Source organism: Camelus dromedarius, chromosome X, assembly GCF_036321535.1.
Source record: "Camelus dromedarius isolate mCamDro1 chromosome X, mCamDro1.pat, whole genome shotgun sequence".
Classification (NCBI taxonomy): domain Eukaryota; kingdom Metazoa; phylum Chordata; class Mammalia; order Artiodactyla; family Camelidae; genus Camelus; species Camelus dromedarius.
In genome coordinates this window covers 103,289,137-103,302,106 of record NC_087472.1, presented here as the reverse complement: position 1 = coordinate 103,302,106, position 12,970 = coordinate 103,289,137, and positions in this window count along the sequence as shown.

The following is a 12,970-nucleotide window of genomic DNA, read 5'->3' as shown; positions in this document are numbered from 1 at the left end:
AATTTTTAATGCATTTTGAAAGTAAAACCAACAGGATTTTCTGGTGAATTAGATGTAGGCTGTGAAAGAAAGGGAGAGTCAAGGATTACCCCAGGGTTTTCGGAATAAACAACTGGAAGGACGAGGTTGACATCAACTTAGATGGGGGAGGTTGTAAGTAAAACAGTTTGATGGAGTGTGTGATGTCTGTTAGAAATCCCAGTGAAGATGCTGAAAAGGCAACTAGATACACAAAAGGCATCAAGGTCAGGGGTGAAGATATAAATTTGAGAGTTGTCATCTAGAGATGGTTAGTCAAATATCTCTTTTTGGTGAAGATGAAGAGGAAAAGATCTTATTTCTCCAGGGTCCCGTGTGCTAGAAAGTATTACTTGGTCCAGACCTCAGGAGGAAAATGGGATGGAATAATCAGGAAAAAAGTTACTTGAGACAACCCTCCCTAGAGGAGCCACCTGTGGGCTGTACAGGGAAGTGATAAAAGGGAGTTTTAGGAATTTGGCCAGAGCATCACATTTCTTCACTAGCTTATAGAAAAGTAGACACATCTCAGGGGCACAGGATGGTTGAGTTGAAGCAAGGTGCAGGTTCAGAGAAGGCAGCTGACATAAGAGATCGTTGAAGTCAAATGGCTTAGACCCAGTCTGGGTCAAGGCTGTACACTGATGGTCATTGAAAGCATAGAAGACTCTTTTTGGAGCTAGCTCCTGCCTGTCAACCAGAGTCTGAGGGTGACTGAAGACTTTTACACTTTGGTTAATACTTCCTAATTGGTTCTGAATATCTTAGAATAAGCCTTCATCCCTACTGACCTCTACCTCAGTATTCAGACAGAGTATAAGAGCCATGTTTTCTGATCCAGTTAGAAAGTCCAACAGCAGTTGTCTTCTTGAAGTCTATCAAGTTCATCTTGGAGACATTGTACCCTTCCCTCCTCATCTTCTAAGGGATTTCTCTGGTCTGGGTCATCAGTGGGGCTTGGCCAAGGCTAGTTACTGACTCCATCCCCAACATCCCTAGGCACTCAAACAGTCCCTCCTACCAAGCTGGAAGAGGAGAGAGCTAATAGAACAGTACCCAGGTAGAGCCAGTTGCACTAACTCCAAAGTTGGTCCTACGAATGCTGATCAAGACTATAACTTCTCAATTTTACTAAACACTGTTTTGCCTCCTGCCAATCTGACAGCTCAGATTTAAATATATATATATATGATTCTCCTTTTTTAATGAGTCAAGGAGCAGAGCTCAAGCTTCCTGAGTACTTTATTAAAATTGATCCCTATCACCACCACCACTACATAAACATACATTGACAGTATTTAGACAACTTCCACCCATTATTTTCCTCCATGGCACCTACCACTATCTGCTACACTATACTGATTACATGTTACATATGTATTGAGTCTCCCCACTATAATATATGCTCTAAGAGAACAGGGATTTTTCTCTGTTTTGTTCACTACCATATCCCCAGTTGCTTAGAAAAATGCCTGGCACATAATAGACATCCAATAAATATTTGTTTAATGAAGATACTGTATATAAACTCAATGGTAAGGAGGAAGAGGAGGGTACAGTTCATTTTTAATAAGGCATATGTTATCTGCTTGTCTGCCCATCCACAGGTTGTGATGGATGAAATTAGTATCAACTGATAAAAGGTGGGAAAAAAAACTTCTGGAACAAGATATGATTTGGAAGTTAAGATTTGAGTTAATATGGTGGAAGACATGGAAGAAAACAGCATGATTACTATAATCCAGGCACTGGGCTAAGTGCTTTACATGTATTAAGTCTCTGAATCCACCAAATGACCTTTTTATAGATGAAGAAAAAGAAGTTTGCCTCCATCAAGCCACTTTGTCCAGAGTCACGCTATTAATTAGTAAGTAGAAAGGCAAGGGTTGAAAACTGATCAGTCTTTCCCCTGAGTCAGATAGCTCAGCCCATAATTAATGTTTTAGGCAACAAGTGAGGACATTCTGGTCTTTTATGAGTTGAACCATCTTCATGTCACAACTATGTCACAAATACCATGGTGATAAAGCTCACTGCTGACTATGAAACTAGGTGTCAGGGAGGGAGGTAAAAGTAATAGAAATCCCTCCAGTTGAGTTCATGAACAATTTTTTTTAATCTATTATTAAATTCATTCATTTACTTTAAAATTTTTTACTACTACATTGATTCTTTGCTCTTACCCAGGTGTTGTCTTATCTGTGGCCATAATTCATTCCCCCACAGCTGTGGTCATCAGAATGCCTAGATAACCAGATGGATGATACTGTTCCAACTGGGATATCAAAGTGAAATGTTTCATAAAATAACAGTATTCTGAACACAAACATAAAACATCTATAAAAATAAGTATTTTAGATGGAGTCAGGAAGTGTACCTACTCTTTAAACTGAGTCAGCAAAACATGGGGCTAGTTATTCTAGCATTGCTAATTTATTCCACAATCTGGAGATGCTCTGAACTCAAGAGGTTAGACTGCCATCAAGTCCATGCCATTCCTTGGGGAGTTTCTGTTCTTTAAAGATGGCCCTTATAGCCAGCCATTAACATCGGCAAAGATGAGATAGCTAGGTAACCACAGAGGCCAGAATACTGGCTAAACTGAAAAGCTGCTCTGGCAGCCACATTGGATGCATGTGCTCCCACAGTGACAATGTATCAGGAGATTCGGATGAGATCATTATGATCAGGAGCTCTCAGAGGTGCCACACCTGTTGGCAAGAAGTCTAGTACTGGAATGGGTGTGCTTACTTCAGAATGAATTAGGCAACATCAGTTATAGAGAAGTAAGGTAATTCTGAATCACAAGACCTTTGGGATTCTCTGGCAAGTATGACCCTGAGTTCTGCCGATTTGAGGCTCCATTTCTGTGCCTCATGGGATGATAATTTCATCCCAGATTCCTATGTAATATATTTGATTCACAACTGATGATTGAGTGGCCTATTTAAAATAGAATATATGATTAATGTGATGGTGAGAAACCAGAAATAAAGTCAAGATACTTCACCATGTCATAGTTTAGTACATCACAGACTAATATTCCAAAAATCCAGAGAGAAAATAATTATTGCAAAGATTGAATAGCATGGCAGAGTGTATGATGACTCTACAATACACAGAATTCTCTTTTCAATTTGTTCACCTTTCTGACACACAGTGTCCCAGATAAGAGCTTATTAACACCAGTGGTACTGGAAGGATTGTAAGCACTGAGGCAGGAGAAGCTTTCTTTGGAGATATCAGAGCTCTGGAGAGCTGGAAGAACCAGGGTGTGGCTCAGAGGTAAGCTTGCTGGTCTGGTCTATAAAATCAGGGAAAGAAGCTTAATTGGGGCTTTGAAGTTTTCTTCTAGGTTATCCTGGAAACTGGTACTCTGCCCAAGAACACTAATGTTTATTTGGTCGCAGGGCTCCTGCCTAGGTTCTCTCTGGAACCTAAGCAAGTGGGAGATGTGGAAGAAAGTACATGAGATTATAGAAGGATTCTGGTTCCCCAAACCAGAGAGATAGCGAGTGGATAAATCACCTTGGGAATCCTCAAGTGCCTAACATCTGAGCTTCAAGGAGGATCAATCTGGCAGTCAAGAGTTGAAGGGTACGGGGGTGGGAAGGGACAGACTGGGATTTCAAAATGTAGAATAGATAAACAAGACTGTACTGTGTAGCACAGGGAAATATATACAGGATCTTGTGGTGGCTCACAGTGAAAGAGAATGTGACAATGAATGTATAGATGTTCATGTATAACTGAAAAATTGTGCTCTACACTGGAATTTGACACAACATTGTAAAATGACTATAACTCAATAAAAAAAAAGCTTCAAAAAAAAGAGTTGAAGGGTAAAAGCTTCAGTCTCATGCCCACATGCATACATTTACTTGGAATTATAGGAACTTTCCTGAGACTTCAGAATCTACCATATTTTAAATCAAAATCTCTTGGCTTTTGATGATGCAGGAGGTATAATGTTATCACAAATACACAAAAATTAGAAGCTCAGTTGGGTAAGAGCCTTACTACTAGTTCATTCTTTGTTATTAAAGACCATCCTGTAATTAATCTTATCAGGAATATTATTTGCCTGAGAAATATGTTCAATGTCTAGAAACTAGAAACTATCAACATAAATCCCAGGGCAGCCTTGCATCTTTTCTGGGACAGTTGGAATGTGGTGGATATTAATAATATGCATTTGGATTCCATCCAGAAAGGAGTCAAGGCCTTATTGCCTTGGACTTTGGATAATGCCATTATGTTACAAGATGTTATTTTTGGATCTCAGTGACTCTCAGTGTTTTAACATTGCTTTAGATAAGGTTAGGCAAAGCCTCAGCAATGTCTGCAAGGGTGAAGTCACTAGCAATTGTGAAAATTGAAAACTTGAGAACATACTTGGAGGAATTCTCATAGAGTATCGTTCTCTGCTCAGCCTTTCCACTGGATTTTGTGATTGGTTTTGTCCCAAGTGTTTCTGCCTCTCCTATTGTAACACTGGAATCTTCCTAAAATAAGCTGGGGAGCAAGAGTTAGTTACAGCTCGCTGGGCAGCTTGATAATCTTTGGGAGCTGATTCAGAATCCTCTCTGAATTTATTTGGTCAAGAAGTCCTTAGGCCCAAGTTCCATACAGATTCAACATGAACCTGAAATTCAGGGATAGCTCCAACTATTCTGTAAGATGTTTCTGGAAGATCTAGGATTTCGGGGAGCATGGGGCACCCTAGAGATACTTTTGGTAGTCTAGATCCATGCCCACAAGCAACATACTCCTTGGAAACCTGGAGAAGCAGTGAGGAAGGGCAAAAATCTCCATAAATTACTCAGTTGGGATTTCAACCTGGCGCTCTTTTAAGGAGAAAGCTGCTGGTAATCAAAAACCAGAAGTAACAGGGCCCAAGACAAGACAAGGCATTAGGTCAGGCCCTAATATACCCATCAGTGAGCATTATGCATTAGCAAGTCAGCATCCTTGTGTCCCTGCATTTGATCCTCACAACAACCCTATGAGGTAAGCGACAGCATCATTTTCCTTTTCTAGATGAGGAAACCGAGGCATGAAATCAAGTTCACAAAGCTGGAAAGCAAAAGAACTGGGGTTTGAACCTCAGCAGTCAGACTTCATGCCTAGACTCCTTGTGGTTAGAAAGGGCTTTTTGAAAGAATTCATGTTGCAGGTGTGGAAGAGATGGGATAGTCAAGGCAGAAAGAAGTATAACAGGTATAGCTTAGACAGCCTGAAAAATGGTCCCAAGATGATATCAAACTTGTATGAGTTACAGACACAGTTTCTCCTTGTACTTCTTTTCTTTTTAATCTAATTTAATTTTTAGGGGGGAGCGGTAGTTAGGTTTACTTGTTTATTTTTGGAGGAGGTACTGGGGATTGAACCCAGGATCTTGGGTATGCTAAGCACACACCCTACCACTTGAGCTATACCCTCCTCCCTCCTCCTTGTGCTTCTTTTACTGCATTCACCTTCACGATTTTCACTAAAGGGAGACCACTGGTGCTCCACCCTCTTTTGGTGGAAAGCTATGTTTTTCTCAGTAGGGTGAGACAGAATGTTCAGGAATAGAGAGTAATTAGAGATCATAGGATGACAACCTCAGATGGCATGGCAGTAATTTTGTTCTCTTCAAAACAAATCTGTATCAGTGATATAGAGCAGTGGTTCTCAACCAGGGTGATTTTGCCTCCCAGGGGACAAATGACAATGTCTGGAGTCATTTGGGTTTGTCACCACTTGGGGGAGGGTGCTACTGCATTTACGGGTAGAGGTCAGGGATGCTGCAAAACACTGTACAATGCATAGGACAGCTCCCTACAAAAAAAGAATTACTTGGCTCTAAATGTCAAGTGATGAGATTAACAGACCCTGGGCTAGATAGTGCTATGAACACAGTACTCTCAAGAACTTTCTCCATCTCAATCAGGGCCAAGCAGAGTAGTAAACTGCCTACTCCTAATAGCAAAGCTGCCAAGTATCTAATCCTGTCTATACATATCAATAATAAATAGGACAAAGCAGGAAAGAACAAAACATAAAATATCAGTACAAATAATTAACCTTGACTTGAACATGACAGAGGCAAAAACTGACAACTGTGTGCAGGGCACCAATGTATATCGTTTGCTGAGTGTTCACAACCACCTTTGTGGAAGTTGTTACTTTTCAAACACTCAGCAAGATCAGTAACTAGCTATATGTCACCCAGTAAGAGAACTGGGGTTTAACCTGTCAGTGTCTTTTCCATTTCAACTCCTGCCTCTTTCCATGGGATCTGGTAAAGTTCAAAAGAGCTAGTAAGATTGTCAAAGAAGAAGATAATTATGATTTTTAAAAATAGATGAAAATGATGTAGTACTTCTGCCTTGAAATTTGTTGACGTCAATATGTAGGAGATATTATCCAGACAGCTCTGTCTTTCCCAAGAAAAGAACAGGAGGAAATGTGCTGAAGGGACATGGCAAAAGTTCAAGTTTAGTCTTAAGGGAGAATCACTTGACAATTGTGAACACTGACATAGGCTGTTGAAGGGTGTTGTGTAATCTTTGTCTCTGGAAGTCTTCATAGGCTGAGGAGGGTTTGGATATGGCCTTGACTGAGGGGGAGGACATAGATGGGCAGAGCTCCAGTCAAATGCTGCTCTGGGAAAGAGAAAAAATAACAAAAAGGAATGAAAAATGCTTACAGGACTAATGGGACAGCATTAAGAGAGATAATGTCTATATCGCTGGCATTCCAGAAGGAAAAGAGAGGGGGAAAGAAGTAGAATGCTTACTTAAAGAAATAATGGATGAGAACTTCCCAAACCTGGGGAGAGATATAGACATCCAAGTTTTTGAAGCTAATAGGTCACCCCAAAATTTAAATCCAAAACAATCTTCTCCAAGACACATTATAATAAAACTTTCTAAATTAAAGTCAAAGAGAATTTTTAAAGCAGCAAGAGAAAAAAATTTTCTCTTGTAAAGGAAACTCTTCCATTAGGCCATAATCATATTTTTCAGCAAAAACCTTGCAGGCTGGGAAAGAAAATCGGATGATATACTCAAAGTGCTGAAAGGAAAAAAAAAAGTCAGCCAAGAATACATTACCCAGCAAAGTTGTCCTTCAAAAATAGAGATGAGATAAAGATTCCCTAACAAACAAAGATTGAGGAAGCTCATCACCACCAGACCTGCCTTACAGGAAATGCTGAAAGGAATCCTTCAAGTTGAAATGAAAGAGTGCTAATTAATAGCATGAAAATATATAACACATTGGTAAAGGTAAGTATATAGTCAGATTCAGAATACTCTAACACTATAATATGGTGGTATGTTAACCACTTAACTCTAGTATAAAGGTTAAAAGACAAAATTATTTAAAATAGCTTAGCTTCAATAATTTGGTTATGAATATACAATATAAAATATATAAATTCTGACATCAAAAAGGTAAAAGGGGAGAGTTTTTATACATGATCAGTTAAACTTTGATATTTTATCACCATAAAATATTCTGTTATAGCCATAATATGCAAGCCTCATGGTAACCACAAAACAAAAACCTACAGTAGATTCACAAAAGATAAAGAGAAAGGAATCAAAGCATACAATATGGAAAATCATCAGTTCATAATGGAAGGCAGCAAGAGTGGAATAAAGGAATAAGAGAACTATAAAACAGCCAGAAATCAATGAATAAGATGCCATTAGTAAGACCTTACCTATCAATAATTACTGTAAATGTAAATGTAAATAAATTAAATTCTCCAATCAAAAGACACAGAGTAGCTAAAAAAACAAGACCCAATATATACTGCCTACAAGAGACTCATTTCAGCTTTAAGGATATACAAAGTGAAGGAATGAGAAAAGATAATTCATGCAAGTGGAAACCAAAAGAGAACAGGGGTGGCTATACTAATATTAGAAAAAAAGTACACTTTAAGTAAAAAATGATAACAAGAGACAAAGAAGGTCACTATATATTGATAAAAGGGTCAATTCATCAAGAAGATATGACAATTGTAAATATCTCACACCCAACATTGGAGTTCCTAAATATATTAAGCAAATATAGATTTGAAGAAATAGACAATAATATAATAATAGTAGAGGATTTCAATACCCCACTTTCAGCAAAGGATAGATCATCCAAACAGAAGATCAACAAGGAAACACTGAACTTGAATCATACTTTGGATCAAAGGAACCAAATAGACATACATAGAACATTCCATCCAAAGAAGCTGAATACACATTCTTCTCAAGAGCACATGAAATACTCTCCAGGATATATCATATGACAGGTCACAAAACAAGTCTTGGCAAATTTTAGAAGACTGAAATCATACCAACTATCTTTTCCAACAATGATGGTATTAAACTAGAAATCAAAAATAGGAAGAAAGTTGGAAATTTCATAAATATGTGGAATTAAACAACACACTCCTGAACAACCAATAAGTCAAAGAAGAAATCACAAGGGAAATCCAAAAATATCTTGAAACAAAGGACAATGGAAACACAACACATCAATAACTTTTTAAAGATATTCCCCCCCCCCAAAAAAAACCCCCATACAAATGGCCAATAGGTACATGAAAAGGTACTTAATATCACTAAACATCAGGAAATGCAGATCAAACAGAAAAACAAACAACCCAACCCAAAAATGGGCAGAAGACCTAAACAAGCAATTCTCCAAGGAAGAAATACAAACGATCAATAGGCACATGAAAGAATGCTCAGTATCACTAATTATCAGAGAAATGCAAATCAAAACTACAGTGAGGGTTCACCTCACACCAGCCAGAATGGACATCATTCAAAAGTCCACAAATGACAAATGCTGGAGAGGCTATGGAGAAAAGGGAACCCTCCTACACTGCTAGTGGGAATGCAGTTTGGTGCAACCACTGTGGAAAACAGTATGGCGATTCCTCAAAAGACTAGGAATAGACTTACCATATGACCCAGGAATCCTGCTCCTGGGCATATATCCAGAAGGACCCTACTTCAAAATGACACCTGCACCCCAATGTTCATAGCAGCACTATTTACAATAGTCAAGACATGGAAACAGCCTAAATGTCCATCAACAGATGACTGAGTAGAGAATATGTGGTATATTTATACAATGGAATACTATTCAGCCACAAAAACTGACAACATAACGCCATTTGCAGCAGCATTGATGTTCCTGGAGAGTGTCATTCTAGGTGGGGTAAGCCAGAAAGAGAAAGAAAAATACCATATGAGATCGCTCATGTGAGGAATCAAAAAAAAAAAAAAACAAAACAGAAATACAAAACAGAAACAGACTCATAGACATAGAATACAAACTTGTGGTTGCCAAGGGGGTGGGGGGTGGGAAGGGACAGACTGGGATTTTAAAATGCAGAATAGATAAACAAGATTATACTGTATAGCACAGGAAAATACATACAAGATCTTGTGGTAGCTCACGGTGAAAAAAAAAAGTGACAATGAATATATATATGTTCATGTATGGCTGAAAAATTGTGCTCTACACTAGAATTTGACACAACATTGTAAAATGACTATTACTCAATTAAAAATGTAAAATAAAATAAAATAAAATAAAATAAAAAAGAAAGAAAAAGAAAAAAAAAGGAAATGCAGACCAAAACCACAATATCACCTCACACCTGTTCAAATGGATATCATCAAAAAGATAAAAGATAAGTATTGGTGAGGATGGTACACTGTCGGTGAGAATGTAAAATGGTACAGCCATTATGGAAATCAGTATGGAGATTCCTCAAAAAATTAAAAAATACAGGTACCATATGATCCAACAATCCCACTTCTGGGTATATATCCAAAGGAAATGAAAACAGAATCTTGAGGAGATATCTGCACTCCTGTGTTTATTGCAGCATTATTCATAACAGCCAGGATTTGGACACAACCTAAGTGTCTACTGATGGATGAATGGATAAAAAGTTCTGGGAATGTAGTGTATAGTACAGTGACTATAGTTAACAATACCGTATTGTGTGTTTGAAGTTTGGGAAAAGAGTAGATTTTATAAGTTCTCACCACAAAAAAAACCACTGTAACTATGAAAGGTGATGGATGTGTTAACTAACCTTATCATGGTAATTACTTTGCAGTATATACATATAACAAATCATTACATTATACACCTTAAACTTACACAATGTTATATGTCAATTTTACCCCAATGAAGTTCGTTATATATATAACATGTGTGTGTGTATATATATATATATATTATACATATAATGTGTGTATATATATGCATATATGTGTGTGTATTTATATATATATAAAATGAACTATTACGACCATGAAAAAAAAAAGAAATTCTGCCATTTGTGACAGCATGGGTCAAGCTTGAGAGCATTATGCTTAGTCAAATATGGCAAACAGACAAAGATGAATACTGCATGATCTCACTTATACGTGGAATGTAAAAAAGCCAAACTCATGAAAACAGAGATTAGAGTGGTGGTTACCAGGGGCTGAGGAGAGGGGGAAATGGGAGATGTTGGTCAAAGGGTACAAACTTCCAGTTATAAGATGAATAAGCTTTGGAGATTTAATGTGAAACATGGTGATTATAGTTAATGATACTGTATTATATACTTCAAAGTTGCTAAGAATAAATCTCAAATGTTCTCACCACAAAACAGGAGATGGTAATTATGTGATGTGATGGAAGTGTTAGCTAACACTATGGTGGTAATTGTTTTGCAATCTATATCAAATCAACATGTTGTACACTTTAAACTTACACAATGTTATTTGACAATTATATCTCTATAAAGCTGGGAAATGAACAAACAAACGAAACCAAATGCTGCTCTGGGAAAAAGAGTGCCAATCACAGCCCAAATGAGGCTTCTTCTCCCTTCCCCTCCTCACCCCTACGTCCCACTCCTGTGTAAGGACCTCGGTTTAACAGGCAGCCTAGCCCATCCTCCATTACATCTCTAACAGCCTGACCCAGTGGGTCCTCTCTCATTTCCAACCCTCTCAGGATCCCATCTCTCCCAGCCCCTTATAATTTCAGTTTTGAATGGTTAGATCTAGATGGTAGATAAATGGATGTTCATTATACTATTCCTCCAGCTTTATGCATGATAATGTGTATAATGAAAAATAGCAGGAGGTGTACAGGGGCTGAGGGCAGATGGTGTAGGGCCTCGTCACCACTGAGAGAGGTTGGAGTCTACTTGGAAAGAGATGGGTAGGCATGGAGCAGTTTAAGTAAAGGAATGATATGGTCTGACTTTCTGTTTTAACAGGATACGTCAGGGTTTTCTTCCTCCATTTAAGTCTGGCTCACTATAGGATGAGGAAAGCTGCAGTCCTGCTTGCAGTTTTACCAGAGCCTCTAAAACGTGTCCTTCATTACTCCTATGCCACGTATAAACAGCAAATGACCTAAATCAAGCATATCACAGGGAAAGTCAACAATTATCCAAAGTGCTATACAAACGCTGAAGCAAAAAGATAATCCTCATTTGTAAAATTTTCCAGTGGTCAAACACGTTCAATCTGTTTAAGATTCTGATTTCTCTCTATGCCACTGCCTGTGGTGCTGCATTCGGTTTGGATCGAGAATAATCCTAGCAACCACCTTGCACATTACTCAGTCATGGGGTTTCAGGCACCCCAGTCCCAGTTCTTGTCCTGCACTGAGGACACACATGGCATGGCATAGCTGACATGTTCAAGTTATTCCAGGAAGAGGACTTAATGACAAAGTACTTTTTAAATGGAGATAAGCTAAACATAGAATAGTAATACTTAAAATATGGTAACTAAAAGAATCAGTCGCTGCGAACCCTCTAATAATGTGTGAACATTTTAAAATGCTGTATGATTTCAGGCAGGATATTTAAATTCACTCAGCCATTTCTTTTGTTAAGTAGGTTTAGTAATACTTGCCTTTGAATAAAATAATGAGAAGCAATAAAAATTAGTGAATAAAATGAACCTTGTGACTGAAACATTTATTCTTCAGATAAAATGATATTAAAACAATTTAACTTGAGTCCACAAAGAAAAGAAAAAAAATTTATTGAGGGAAAATATTTACAATATGGATATTCATATCGACAATGACTAAATCTTAAGACAACCTATCTATCTGGAAAGAAACAGATCTGGCAGGGAGGGGATGAATGGGAATACATAGATATGAAAGGCATCTGTTTGGGTTTTCAACACAAAGTAAAAAAGAACTACAAAACTCTGAGAAAAATTGCCAAGTATACTGATTTCCAGCCCCTACACACTCACAATTCTCTCCGAAGGATTCCTGATAATCCTTGGGGAAGTTTTCTAGGTGGCTTTTTTTCCTTATCTATTGGAACGTGCTGTGTCAAGGCACTACGTCTGAAACTGTAACGTGAGTCTTTCTGTAATCACTGTTCTACTAAAATGAACCTTGGTATTCCCCTTTATAGCTAAGTAGATGATAATCTAGCAAGCAAATACTATAATAAGTGATGAGAATTTAATATAAGCCTCAGCCACCCTTGGAATGATGGCAAAGATATTAACATTGGCAAGCCTCTGTGACTTTGGAGCAAACAGATTTTAGTTCCTGCATTTATTGGTTTAAATTTTTAGTCCTTCAGAAAGCATGTTAGATTACCTGGAATTGTGATAACTAAAAGCCAAAAGCCTTATCATAGGGATGAATTGTTCTACTGCTGGCTTGTGGCCCTGTCCTCCCAGGGACCTTTGAGACTTTGCTTGTAAGAACTTCAAGGAATGAAGAAATAGGATGGGTGACTCATCCCCACATACCTGGCAGACAAGCCACAGGCACTCATCTTCAATACAGGAAAGTCTCAGTATCATTAGAATTTGACTGGATGCACAAAGTTCTACCATATTGACTAGTTTATTCAACAAAACAGCTTGTCAATCCAGTCATATAGAATTTTTTAACTGAACTG